The 13,735-nt window shown below is 40.5% G+C and overlaps 2 long non-coding RNA genes across 2 annotated transcripts; one reads left to right on the forward strand and one right to left on the reverse strand.

Annotated features, from left to right (window-relative positions):
• Nucleotides 1–3,057: 3,057 nt before the first annotated feature.
• Nucleotides 3,058–10,869, reverse strand: LOC125967556 (uncharacterized). The gene is made up of 2 exons (XR_007480785.1): nucleotides 10,542–10,869; nucleotides 3,058–3,987 (listed from the first exon to the last, which is right to left on the reverse strand). It is a non-coding gene; the product is annotated as an uncharacterized lncRNA (long non-coding RNA).
• LOC125967557 (uncharacterized) lies at nucleotides 3,890–5,874 on the forward strand. Its single transcript, XR_007480786.1, has 2 exons — nucleotides 3,890–4,017; nucleotides 5,755–5,874. It is a non-coding gene; the product is annotated as an uncharacterized lncRNA (long non-coding RNA).
• Nucleotides 10,870–13,735: the final 2,866 nt, after the last annotated feature.

The following is a 13,735-nucleotide window of genomic DNA, read 5'->3' on the forward strand; positions in this document are numbered from 1 at the left end:
AATGATAAGTAAAAAGTTCTTGGGGGCAAAAAAAAAAAATCCAAAGCAACAGTGTGTACCCCTTTTAGCGCTGACTCACAGTCTTTCAATTCATTCAAAATAATTGCCCAGACTTTTGGTGACTCAGTGTTCTTGTTCCTCATTGTCGCCAATGTCATATTATTCTGCTTGTGTCCTACTGAGCTGCATGCTGAGACCTCGCTCCCCATGTCTGTGACCTTTACGATTGTTGTCTTTTGTGCCTTTATAGGTAATCTGACCTTATTAAAATCTATTTCGTAAAATATGCTCACAGGTAAAAGTCAATTTCTTCTTTGAATATGATAGCCGTGCCATTCGTCAAATGGTAACAAGCTCATGAATGGAGCTATGCAAGACAGGAACAAGTTGTAAACACACCGACACAATACAATGAAGAAAGAGCAAGACGAACGTGAGGGAAATGGAGAAAATTGCGGGTTTGGATTAACTTCAAGCAGTATTCACACTTCTGAAGTTTGAGGTTGGAATCAATACCCTTTTCCTGTGTGCGGCATAATTGCCTGAGTATAAGTCGCACCCCCGGCCAAACTATGAAAAAACCTGTGACTTATACTCCAGGAAATACGGTACTTTGCGTACCTTGACCTCTTACACAGACTCCAGCGAGTCCATTTTACTTCCACCATGTGGACCATGTGCCTTATCCCCATTGAAATAAAAGGGAATAAGGGGCACCCCACAACGGCGCAGACGCCCCTTTCTAACTACACCCTTGACTACAACATGCCCCAAAGTCGTCTTTTTATGTCTGCAAGTGTGAATTTGAACGGCTTGTCTATATATCAGTGCCGAGATTGACTGGCAACTAATCCCGAGTGTAACCACATCGGTCCAAGATGACCACTTCCATCTATGAAATAACCTCAGCCCAATATGATGTCCTTTTGTGAACTTCCTGACTGTCTCCTCATCTTTCTCGTTTTTGAAATTCACATGGTGGTGGAGAGTATAATTCTCCAACCCGTGCAATCCTTGTCTCACATTTTCTTGTATGCGCGAGCCCCCCTCCTAAGCATCACAGACTGGTTTCGGCTGATTATTTGGGGTATCAGCGTGAGCTTTCACATCAGCGCCCCTCCCCGATTTCCCCCAATTCCTGCCTCCTTTTTTCTTGTCTGCTTTGTGAGTCTGAGCTTCTTCTTTATTCTTTTAGTTCGCCGCCTCGGTGAACTAACTTCACTGAGGGCAAAGTGTCGAGTGTCTGCGCTCCCGCACGTTGGCGTTGAGTGGGAGCTTTAACGGAGTTCACTTTCTTTCATTTTCATCTGCTCTCTGTAAAGATAAAAATGCTAACTGTTGTCGTAATTTCTCTACAGCACAATCATTCGGACAGTACAATCAATGCGGCAAAAAAATGAAATTATGATATTACTGTACTCTCCGCTTCATTCCACACACTCTTCAAAGGTCTCTGTGCTATAATTAAAGTACATTAAAAAAACACACACACATTAGATGCTCCTCTCCCTCCTTACACTGGAGGAAAACCTCTGTGCAGCTTTCAAGTGGGATCAAGGCAGAATTAACCAACTTTAATTTGATCCGTGTTCATTATAGGAATTAAAAATAGATCTGTCCATGCTGGACTGGTAATGACAACAGGGCGGGAAACTCTTTTTTTTTTTTTTTAGCCTTTTATCCAATCATGGCCCTGCAGGAGAGCGGGACAGAAAAATGGATGACTCTTTTGAGCATTTGATGGTTAATCCTATCAAGGATGGAGTCGTCGTCTTCCAATGCAATTAGAAAGTCCAGCTGAAATTCCGTTTGGTGGATTTAAAAATATTCTTGCTTCTCTTGTGTACTCAAAGCCAGACTGTATCATAGTCGGCTTAATTTAATTTCACCATTTGCTCGGGGAATTATTCATTTCAAGTAGATCAATTGACTTTAATATTAAGCTGTTATTAACCTAAAAGTACCTTAGGTATATTTGATTAAAATGTGAAATAACTGCATGTAAATTAAAATCTTATAGCAAGCTCAGTCAGACATCTGTTTAATTTCACATCGGAAGGCAAATATTGTTCTAGGTTCTTAGTCTTCTTACTTCACTGGAATTAATTTGACAGATAATTAACAGCATAGCAATGAAAACAAAGATTACACATTAAAATAGTTGAACCGGACTAACTTGCTTATATACAACTTGTCTATACATGAGGTGTCGGAGCTGGAGGCAAATTTTACTCCAAGCTGACCCAAGAGAACAAAACACTATTTTAAAAAATATTGCATTAATTTTATCCAGCCCCATCGTCAAAATGGACCCTCGGGCTACTTCAAAAAAAAAAATCCTACAATGTCCACCTCCTCACCTCGTGTTTTGACAGGTGTCACTGCCGGACGTCTGTCTTGCTAATAAGCTGTGAAGCCATTTTAAATGACACCCTTCACCCCATGTGGAAACATTCGTTGTTGACTTCAAAAAAAGGTGACAACAGCCTGAGAGAAAGAGTTGTCGCTGCAATTTTTAAGCGCCGTAACAATGACAGCACGGCTGCTCCGTTCGCCATTTCAGCCCGAAATGAACACCTGCAGCACACCCATGGCAACACATTCATACATTGTTTTCCACAGCCGCACGGAAAACTAGCATCTGGGAGCTTGAGATCATCTTGTGTCACTAAAATGTCACAACCTGCAGGCAGCTGTCTGTAAAATTGGGATCAGCGCAAACGAACGGCGCAGTGGTGAGTAAACTTTTGAATTGGTCTGCTTATTTTCCAAGTGGATGTTTTTTAGACTTTGATGGTGCATTAGAGGTAACAGGATGAATGTAAGTTGTGTTTTAAGGAACAACAGAAACTATTTGTGACCCTCCTGTTTTCCTCCATTTGGGAAAGTGGCTACCAGTCAAGGATTTTATCAAGATGAAGAGGCTGCTGCTGAAGAAAACATTAGTACAAGTTGAAGTAATGGGAGACTAAAGCTTCTTGTAAGCAGAAAAATAAGTCCAAATCAGCAAGGATCTGCCGCCACTCTGCGTTTCGTTTTGTATACAAAGCAGGCAGATTTGTGATGTTTCTAAATTCACTCTTTATGAGGTGTTGATTGTAAAACATTGCGAGTCTCGGCAATGAATCCCAACACAAAAAGACAACTTGTTTAAAATGGGAGTACATGAACAACAGGGGAGCCGTGATCGCTTGTGTAATGAGCGATGACCAACAAGAGTTCATGAATAAAACAAAGTCTTGCGAGTGTGTGCGGGCCTTTGTGTCAAGCCACTAACTTGTATACATTGTAGCGTGCTGCATCGAGCACACGCATACCAGATGAGGTTTTCATATCGCACATCGGACAGGAACTGAATATATTTTGCTATTATTAGTCATTCAGTTTGGAATCCTTTTTATGAAAACATTCAAAGTCAAGCAGTATATATTTTCAAAAGTACATGTCGGTGCAAGAAAATGATTAAATTCTGTTATAAAGGAAGCAGAAATGGGCGATGGGAAAACGAAGCTTCAAATATGCTTCATGAACTAGTTGTTTTTGACTCCTCTAGATGGCACTGTTCAACATTTTGCTGGAAGCACAATGACTTGCAATTTGAATCAACAGTGCTATCTAGAGTCCAAAAATATCTGGTTCACGAAGCAAATTTGAAGCATCACTTTGTTTCGTGTTGCAATGCTGAATGTAAAAACGCAGTCAGAGTACAACTTGCGCTCAGAGTAAATTTACTGTCCACTCAAAATAACTCAACACACCGCCCTAAATGTCTAACCTACTTCACTCCCAAGTAAAAATGTCCAAACTGCATCTCAAGTGTCAATGTTTTATATAGCTACCGATATTTTCCAGCGTTGCCTCAAGCCCTTCATCAGAGCTTCATAAGTCGCCAGAGGTATCCTCGCAGCATTCGCCGCAACTTTGTTGTCACGGTCATCTTGATCCAATCCACGTCTTTAAATGGGTCCTTTTGAGGACTTGCTTGAGCTTTCGAAAGAGGGGAAAAATATACGTTAGGTGAGTAGGGAGATTGTTTAGTGTTGGCCATGAACTTACAGATACTCAGGAGCGTTGTCATGGTGATGTTCTTGGCCACACACTTTTGGTATAAAACATTGTGACAGAATATTTGATGGTTTTTATTCTATTAAATCCCCTTTAGAGTTATGCAGTATTGATGTTAAACCTGCTCTTTGATTCCAGAACTAACATGAACAAGTAGATATATATTTTTTCTTCAACTCCAACCATGTATTGCGTTGCAGAGGATTCACCACTGTGCGCCGCAAGGATCAATGAGGTCTTGCGCTTAATAGATTCAAGGTTAATTCATTTAGTTCACTTGATGAATTCACTCGACTTCCAAGTGGTTCGTAGCCCCCACTACAAGTCGGTGAAGAAGCCTCTTGGATAAGCACAGCAGTACTTACAGGAGTTACATCGATAGCGTTTTTCCCCATTTATCATCCGAGCATGCCTGCTTTGGCTCAACAAGCCATGTGAATTATGTTAGCTGGAACAAACAAACTTCCTCTATGAAAGGAGAAAACAACTATGGTTAAAACGTGACATTTCTTTTTGAAAATTGCTCATCCTTGTTCAACGACTGCTGATGATGTCGGCGACACAAGGTCGCGGAGAAACGCGCCGACGTTATCCCATTTTAGTAGCTTGTCGGAGTGCAAGCGCAACTCCGTAATCTACTTATTGAAAATCTACAGTGACCGACTTCTTATTTGATAGCCAAAATGACTGACAGCCCTTTCGATAGATAGTGACAACTTAAAAGCAAGCCTGCCAGGAAATTTTTCTCATTCCTAATTCCTTTGGGGGGGAAAAAAACAAATACAATAAACAAGACTTTAGCGTGCCCTTCCCAAAGTCCGCTGTCCACCCCCCCCCACTGCACCCCCCTCCAGATATAAGCATCTCATAACAAGCAAAGCGGGGCCATTAGCCCCCTGATTATTACATCCCTTAATTAGAATTCTCATTATTTACAGAGTGAAGGGAAAATCTTGGCAGTCACATTCACATCAAAGGCATCGTCCGAAGGCAAAGATGATAATTAGATAGTCTAATCTGTCCTCTGAAGTGTCTCTTCCAAATCAACATTTCTGGATTGTTTGTTTTCCTCCCCCTCCTTCTGCCTTTGCTTGGCTAAGGGAATGTTCAATTAGATTCATCGGTGACTCATTTTCTGTCTTTTGTTTTCCCTTTTTATTCTCAGAAGTGATAAATGTAATTTAGAAAAAAATTATTTCAAAGGAAGTCAGAGAATCAATGTATATATGGAATATATAAGGAGGAGATGAAATATTCACCTTGCCCATAGTAGCATCAACAGATGGCAGTGTTTCCCTGCTAAGAATGTCCAGCTGGCCTGGCTGCTCACCACATCTCCCTCCTCTTTCCCGGCGTCCTCTTTGTCTCATTTCCCTTTTCCCATTTACTTATGCAAAATGAGGCTAGCGCAGAATCATTAAGTGTAACTGCTACCTGAGATTAGTGAGAGGAGCTCAAATGAAGTGTCACTAATATGTGGATTAGCAGGGCAAAGCCACCTGAAGTTGCCTATACTGGTATGTTCAAATAGGAGAAAGGATGCAATGGTGGTAAACACGTGGCACACTTATCTCCTGAACAGATAATGTTGCCATTCAGGTGCTCTAATAACAGCACATCATGTGGTTGTTACAAATGCTCTACTAGGTATTACTGTAATGTGTTGAGATTTTTTTTTTTTTTTTCCAGCGGTATGTCATAAAGGAGATTACAGCTTCGGATGCAAAACGTTGAGGACATCACGGCTAATCCCAGCCGACCTGTTTGATGGAGCCTCTACTCTTGCATCCAGTAAAAGATGTTATTGAATTGTATGTTTGTGATTCGGTGGTTTACAATACCATAAAATGTTAACGTTGAGCTAGCGGAGTGGTGGAAACGAATTGTATGATTTGGTTGAGCGGTTTTGAGTTTCCAACTGAGAGTGAAACATAAACAGCCTGAAGCAAAGAGTCACAGAGAGTCTTTGTTTCCCTAAAGTAATGTTATCTGATAATCTCATTTAAATTAGACAAATAATTCGCAAGCTGTGCGACAACTTCTAAAATATTTACCTTCCGTCAATATAATTTGAATTATGACTTTGTACCATTAGCACAGTCTGAGAAGCAACGAAAGAAAAGCTCTACCAAATCTCTTGGATTGACTTCAAATTATTATTTTTTGTCTCAAGTCATTTAATCTTGGCTACAGGAGGGACTGCATTAGAAGAATCATCAATAATTGCGAGCGACATGAGATGATCAGTATGGAAGAGAGGGTGAGACTCGGATAGAGGTGTTCAAAAATGAACCGAACACAATATTTTAGTTGCAAAGGGAAAATAAAAGAGAATCTTTCATGGCTTCACTTCTAGTCTGGCTCCTCAGAAACCATAGACCACATGAGAGAGTAGTTGCACTTGTACAATGCTACAGGCTCCAAATGTTATTAAAAAAAAAAATGAACGTGACTGCAATTATTTTAAATCCTCTTTTGGGCGCGTTTTGCCCTCACGAGTAAAATAGGAGCGAAGACATCAGTGGGGGGTTGTTTCGCATTTTGTTGAACTCCAAGAAGCTGCCAGGTTAAAAGCAAGGAGTAGTCGGTGGGATTATTGACTGATTCTATAATGTATTTTTTTCTTATCTTGTTTGTTTAGTGTACTGCATATAGTATCAAAAACAACTCGGTAGGTTAAAATCGATTTATGAGACTGACCTCAGCTGGGTAAAAGATTGCAGGTTGGGAATGCAGCAGAGTGAAAGCGTGCACGTACATCAGAACATAGTCAGCACACATTCGTTTCACTCTGAACACACCACAGATTATTTTCTTTGATTCTTTGTTCAGACACAATCGCCTTAAATACGATTTAAGACTGCCAATTTTCAGCCTCTTTCTTCGCCGTCTTTAATCCACGAGAAAGTGCACATCGATTGCTTCCATCAAAGGGAATTTCAAATATAAGCAACATAAATAATAGAAATGTGCGGGCTGCATCTCTGGGCAAAGTGTGAGTACAATTAATGTCTTAGTTAACTTCAGTTTGAGGTAGGGTTCACACAATGAGGTTAATAAGACGTTCAGAAAAGGTACAGCTGCATTGCAAAAGGGGAAAGGCAATAGTTATCTATGGCTCTGCTGCAGTGTCAATAAAATGATAGCGTTGTTTGAAAAGAGGGGATGGCAAATTAAAAAAATGCTATCAGAGCTTGCGCAGCTTTATTGTGCGAGGATCAATGCAAAAAAATGCAAAAAATGTTTCATAGGGACTGTAGGAAGACGGTCATTTGCAGCTGCAGAAAATCGTGACACTATTTCAGATGTAAACACAATTAGGTTATTTGTATACATGACAAAATTTGCATACAATTGCGCTAGCGATGAATGCTAATGTGCGGTAATATATGTCTGCTCATTTGCTTCACTTTCCCACAGTTGTCGGTTCATTCGGATATTTCTGTAATGCAGGCGCATAATGTGCCAGTGCTATGATGAACATTTTAATTGGGTACAATGAGGCAGTAGTTGGTAAAATAGAAATGAAACAACAGGAGCTATTCTTTTGAGATCATTTGCCTCCACTGTGTTAATTTCTCCGTTTTTCTCCATTTGGCAGGTCCACTGGTGTAAAGTGGCAAGTAGAAAACTATTCTATGAGAGCAGAAAGCTGCCAACTTCAGGAAAAAAATAAATCGGAGCATCTATTTGTTTTAATGAAAGGAAAACCAGAATGTGATGGGCAAAAATACTTTGTGACAAGATCAGAACCAAAAGAAAATCAAACACATCTCCCTGTGAGGTGAAGCTGCTTTTGTTTGCCTTGTGTTTGTCTTGTCTGATCAGATCACCAAAGCATTTTGATCCCACCCTGTGCCACATAATAGCTTAGAATTCTTATATGAGCACTAAAGCCGAGCAAACCGCTGGACAAAGAAACTAACTCTGGGGACAAAGCACCTTGATACTGTTTTCAGTGCTCATGATGAAAGCATCAAGTTGGACTCCTCATTAAGAGATACACGGCAGTTGGAGACAGTGGTGCAGGTGTTTACGGCTGGAAAACAAAAAAAAAAAGTGCAAAAAGACTGTCAAGAGAAAATTTGGGATTTAATAGAGCGTTGAATTGAAACCGCCGCACGGAAGCACAGCTGCGAAAGCTCACCGGGTGCAGGCGATAGGTATTATTTAATTTTAATTGCTCCTAAAAGTAAATATTTTGCTCAATTAATGTGTTTTTGTTCATTTAAACACTCAAAATTGGTGACAGTGTAAATAAGTCTTTGTGACGGTGCTGTACAAATAATGTTGTCCTTTCGAAATATCAAAATAAATAACTTAATTAATAAAAAATAAAACATATACTGTATATAATATAATGTATATAAATATATATATAAATATAATAAAATACCTATAAATATATTAATATAAATAAAAGTCATGCAAGCCATTTTTGATGGGGGTTCTGTCATAAAATTTGTCAAATGTAAAATAGTCAATGTGCCTTGGCTCATTAGACGCGGGGAAACACTGTAATGGACGGTGGATTTAATGAGGCTATGGCAAAACAGCAGAGGCAGTCTTTTTGTGTACATGGATTAGTTACAGGTCGGGGTGAGGGCAGCAGAGGCAGGAGGGTGTAGACAGAGTTCAACATCCTGACAGTCTGACGTATGAAGATGTTCCCGAGTCTTGTGGAGTTGGCCCCGAGGCTCCGGTATCTTCTCCCCGAAGGCAGAACGGTGAATCGGGAGTGGAAAATGTAACCGGCAATACTGATAGTTCTGATGATGAGGCTGGTGTTGAAAATGGCCGCGAGGGAGGGCAGAAGGGCCGCGAGATGATGGTTGGGGCTGTATTCATTCCGAGCTTTTCAGCGGGAGGCAGTGCAGCGTCCGTAACACACAGCCAGTGATGACACTCGTAATGGTGGCACGGTAGAAGGACGACGTGATGGTGAGAGGGGAATCTCGTCCTCAATCTGCAGAAGCAGAGGTGCATTTGAATGTCCAAATGTGTTGGTCCAATAGAAATCTTGGGAAGAATTGGATTGATACTTAAAGGGGGTACTGAAGTCCTCACAGTGGGAGTCAGATTGGATCTGTCACTCTGCTCAGGGAACACATTGTCCATAATATTTCTAATGGAACAAATGTATTAAAAGATTTTTTTTTTTTGACACATCGCACTTTGCTTCAATGGCGTCCCCGCATTTCTTTCAAAATGTGGTCAAGGAAACCAAATGGCTTTAGTTTGCAGTCTTGCAAAATGGCGGTGCTAGGCTAGCTTGGTTCATCCCAAAGATTTTCCCTCAAATTGCCTCAACACTGTGAATTAACCACAGTAATTCTGTTTTGTGGACGTTCCCAATCATACCCTTAAGGATACTTTGACAACTAAGCCAGAGAGTTGTTAAACCAACTTGAACCAGCAAACTTTCGATTGCTGGAAGAACACTCCCTGCAAAATGTGTCGGGACATGTTTACATCTTCGACCACGTCGGCGCAGTTCGGTCCAAATCAATGCTCTCGTCAGATGGCCGTAATGGGCTCGCTGCCTCTTTCATCCCTCAGCAGGCAACACATGTACAGCACTACTGTCAAGTAAATGCCTTTGGAGTGCTTGTAATATTTACTGCTGCAAGCAACCAGCGTACGGCGCCTCCAAATGAGGCTGTAGTTATCCCGCTGCTCCCAACGTATTGTTGCCATGCCGATGACAAAGTCATTCTTTGTCTTAAGATTATCTCACAGCTCCGACGCTTTCATCTCGAAGGCAGCTGAGGGGAGGTTGAAAATGCCCAGGCGTTGTCATCGACCAAAATGACAGCGCGCGTCTCTCGCTTAAGCATTTCCAATGGACCAATCGGGAAATGATTACCAGAGAGGGAAACTGCTCCATGCATTCACCGTATGACAAAGTGTAAAGAAGTCTGATCGCCATAATCAGATTGCCTCTCGCTCACTTAGTCCTCTTGTATCATATTCTTCAGTTCTTGCTCGGCATTTTATGGAGATTGCCTATGAATAGTCGAGCTAATGCGCATCGCATCTTAAGCCGGCGTGCTTTATGTCGCTACGTGGCCAATTTATGTTTGCATCTTTGTCAAAGTGTAACAAATCTTTGTTTTTTTTCTCCAGCGACATCTTAAGAGGCGCAATCATTATCTAAGACGTTGCCTTTAACAGGCAGCGACTCTACGGCTGCCCCTGCGTATAATGGGAATCAATCTGAGAAATGGTGATGATAGTGGGGTGCCGGCGGATGGAAAATAAATAAATAAATAAAGGCCTCAGTTCATCATGCAAATTCATCCTCCCGACCGTGGCACATTCTTCAAACAGACACCTCCTCTGGAGAGAAGAGGCGCAGTCTGATAAAGAGACAAATGAGCTAGTGATCTCCATAGCAGCCTCCTACCTCGTGAGCCGCCATCCAATGTGTGTGTGTGTATGTGTGTGTGTTGGGGTTGTTGCGTGGTTCTACTGACCTTTGCAAGGATGACAAGCATGTCCAGTACAAGACTCCGTATGTGGGCTACATTCATCCCAAGTGATTACTGATGACAGCATGCGCTGGATCTGATGAATAGCCGTGACCCTTCAAGAAGTTCTGGCTAACAGCAGAGGGGGACAATAATTGCACAATTACACTAATCATACGTAATGGCTAATTGCAAAGTGGGATACTGCACGATTGACAAGTGCACACAATTTTTTAATCCGGACCAAAATAATCTGGCTATCCAAATCAAGATCTTATTATGCTTATTTATATAGCACTTGAACAAATACCACAGTTGTAACAAAGTGTGCAAAAAAAAAAAAAACATAAAGGGCAAGAAGACAAACATAAATCACTGAAAAACAGAATAATGTTATTATGGCAAAATTGTTTTCTTGTAGTGTCAATCAGTTCCATGACTTATTTTCTGATGGCTTTTAGCAAGCTAAGACCTTCTCCCCCTCTTGCCGTCCCCCTCCCCCCCTCTCTCCCCCTCTCTTCATGAATTCACGTATTCCAACAAGGTGATAACAAAATTGCCTGACATTTCCAGATTTATTGCTGTATTTTGTTATTATCGCCAAAGAAATATACAGAGATTCTGTCCCATAAATCATATTGAGGGAGCAACGCAAACGCTATTGTGTTTGGCCCATTGCAACCATTTTAGAATTAGAAATAAATTGCCGGCTCATTTTCACAAATGGAAATGAAAAACCGCGGCCGGTGCCGCAGCGTGACTTTCTCAAGAAAGTGTTTATCAATGGATGGATTTCCTGAGTGCTTCTGCTACGTGAGGATCAATTTCGATTAGCTGCTGCTGCTTTGACAGTGGAGCTGATGCTTCTGCATTTTATGAAGCTTTTCCTTTCCTCTTCTTGCACTCACCATACACCCGCATGATTGCCTGGTGCAAGTGTTAGATTAGGAAAACACATATTTCTTGACAGAAAAATAGGCTGCAATGTAATTTAAAAAGCGATGCGTTCTATACATGGGTTAACGTATATACATACAGAGAGAGAGAGAGAGAGAGAGAGAGAGAGAGAGAGAGATAATATGACAGCAGAAGACATATGGGTAAGATTTATAGGCTAAGTCGCTAATAAATAATTCCATGGGAGTACAATATTTGCCTCGAGAGACAACGTCCTTTTTTTTAATCCTTCCTGCATGAGTTTATGCAAAAGTTCAAGCATCAAATGGACACTAAAAATCTAAATTTGTTTTTGGACAGAATGATGCTGGTAAAATAAGCAACTACAACCTGTAACATACAAGATTTTTTTTCTGGTATCACAGAGGGGAAAAAGGTGGAACATCTTTTTTTTTTTAAGAATATTTATGTGATTTTTTTGAGGTGACGCAAAGTCAAAGCGGCAGTTCTCCTCCTCCATAGTTGCAACCTTTGAATCTGAGAAGGTCTTTGTGTTTGTTCAAGCATATATCCGCTTTGAGGCAAGCTCAAATTCAGCATATCATTTTCGTGAATTTACCTCAAAGAATGTTGGCCTTTCACATCTTGTATCGTATCACACAGAATTATTTGCAAAGTTAGGAATCTTTCATCTGGTACTGGGCGATTGAATGACCTCTAGTAAATTTACAAGTGCAGAAAATGTAATAGATACACGACCCTGTAAAAAATCACAACTTGTATTTTTGGGGGTATTTAAAGAGTCATTTAAGTTGGAACAACTTTGAGAGATATATATTATTAACATTTATGGCAACAATATTAGTTAGCATAACAAAGCAAGAAAGTTGGTGGCTCCAAAATTATTAATTTTTTTAACTTATATCTTTAGGTTAGGGGACAATATAAGGGACAAAAAATATTAGTTGACTTGTACAACTTAAAAATGTATCATTTTTTTAACTATTTAATTTGCATTAAAAAAACTGGTGGTGGTTAGCAGATGTGCCTCACAGTCAAGAGGTTCAGGGTTCGAGCCTGGGCTCAGGCCTTTCTCAGCCATTAGTAAGTATGAATTTCAGTTTGTCTATTTGTTCTCTGTGATAGAATCATTTCTACAGATAAATTTGTATATTAGCGCTTGTGTCAAATTTTATTACCAAGGTTTAAAAGCGAGATTAGATTCTTGTTGTCGTTGCTGTTGTTTGAGTTAGCGGAATGTGCCAACCGTTTCTGAATTATGATTAAACAAAAGATTTTCTCCCAACACGATAACACACATTATATAAAAGTCTAAATATAGTCAGCGACAACAGGGAGGAAGATAAAGTGTGACGATGACGATCGTTGAATGAAATTAGACAGTCATTGCGTCAACTCTGAGTATACTATGCTCATGTGTCGCATTTGAAACAGTCAAGGAAATGGTGGTTTACACTTGCGTCTATATTTAAATTTAATGTCGCCACCGTCAAGTGCTCCACAAGCAGTAAAGCAACAGAATGGCGACGATAAAAACGAATGTTGTCTGATCGTTTGAAAAGCCAGTGCAGGACCTGAGGACTTGGAGTGTAGACACAATAATGCTTCATATAAATAGTCAATAAACACAAACAGTAAAGTTAGCCATAAATAAACACTTCTGGGCTGTTAGAGAAGGGCTCGACTTGTAAAGCTACAGTACTTCTTTGGCCGAGAGATTACCGTATTGAGCACTTGAACGAGTCCCTCGGTAAACATAAAATGTCCTTTCCTGTCATTTTTTCTAGCTTTAGTTCCAAAGTAAATGTCTTCTGTCAAATGTGCTGCTCAGGGCTGTTATCCTGCCTTGACTCTGCTCACAATGGCATCACAGCCAAAGTTAGAAAAACAGTTTTATTGAGTAGATTTTCCCCGAGCGAAAATATTTGATGAAAGATTGTTTTCGGGTTTGAAAATCTCCTCGCTAGACATTTTGTAGCATTTTATGCTCGTACCTGAAACACATTTGCGACCCAAAAGTTCTTACAAACTGAGTCACTGAGAGGACACATTTGGTGGGTACACCACTTTTCTGAAACCCAAATGGAGTGAAAACAAAATGTTTATGGACCACAATCAGGCTCAAGTTACTGGTGGTGGGCTACCAGTGTCGCGCTTCATTTAACTGCACTGGAGGAAGATGTGGCGTCCACAGTGCACATGCTCGGCGAGAAGTCGATACATAACCATGGCGACTGCTGTTTTTCCGAGTTAAGAGCATGCACAGTATAACAACCTTAATA

This window comes from Syngnathus scovelli, chromosome 4, assembly GCF_024217435.2.
Source record: "Syngnathus scovelli strain Florida chromosome 4, RoL_Ssco_1.2, whole genome shotgun sequence".
Classification (NCBI taxonomy): domain Eukaryota; kingdom Metazoa; phylum Chordata; class Actinopteri; order Syngnathiformes; family Syngnathidae; genus Syngnathus; species Syngnathus scovelli.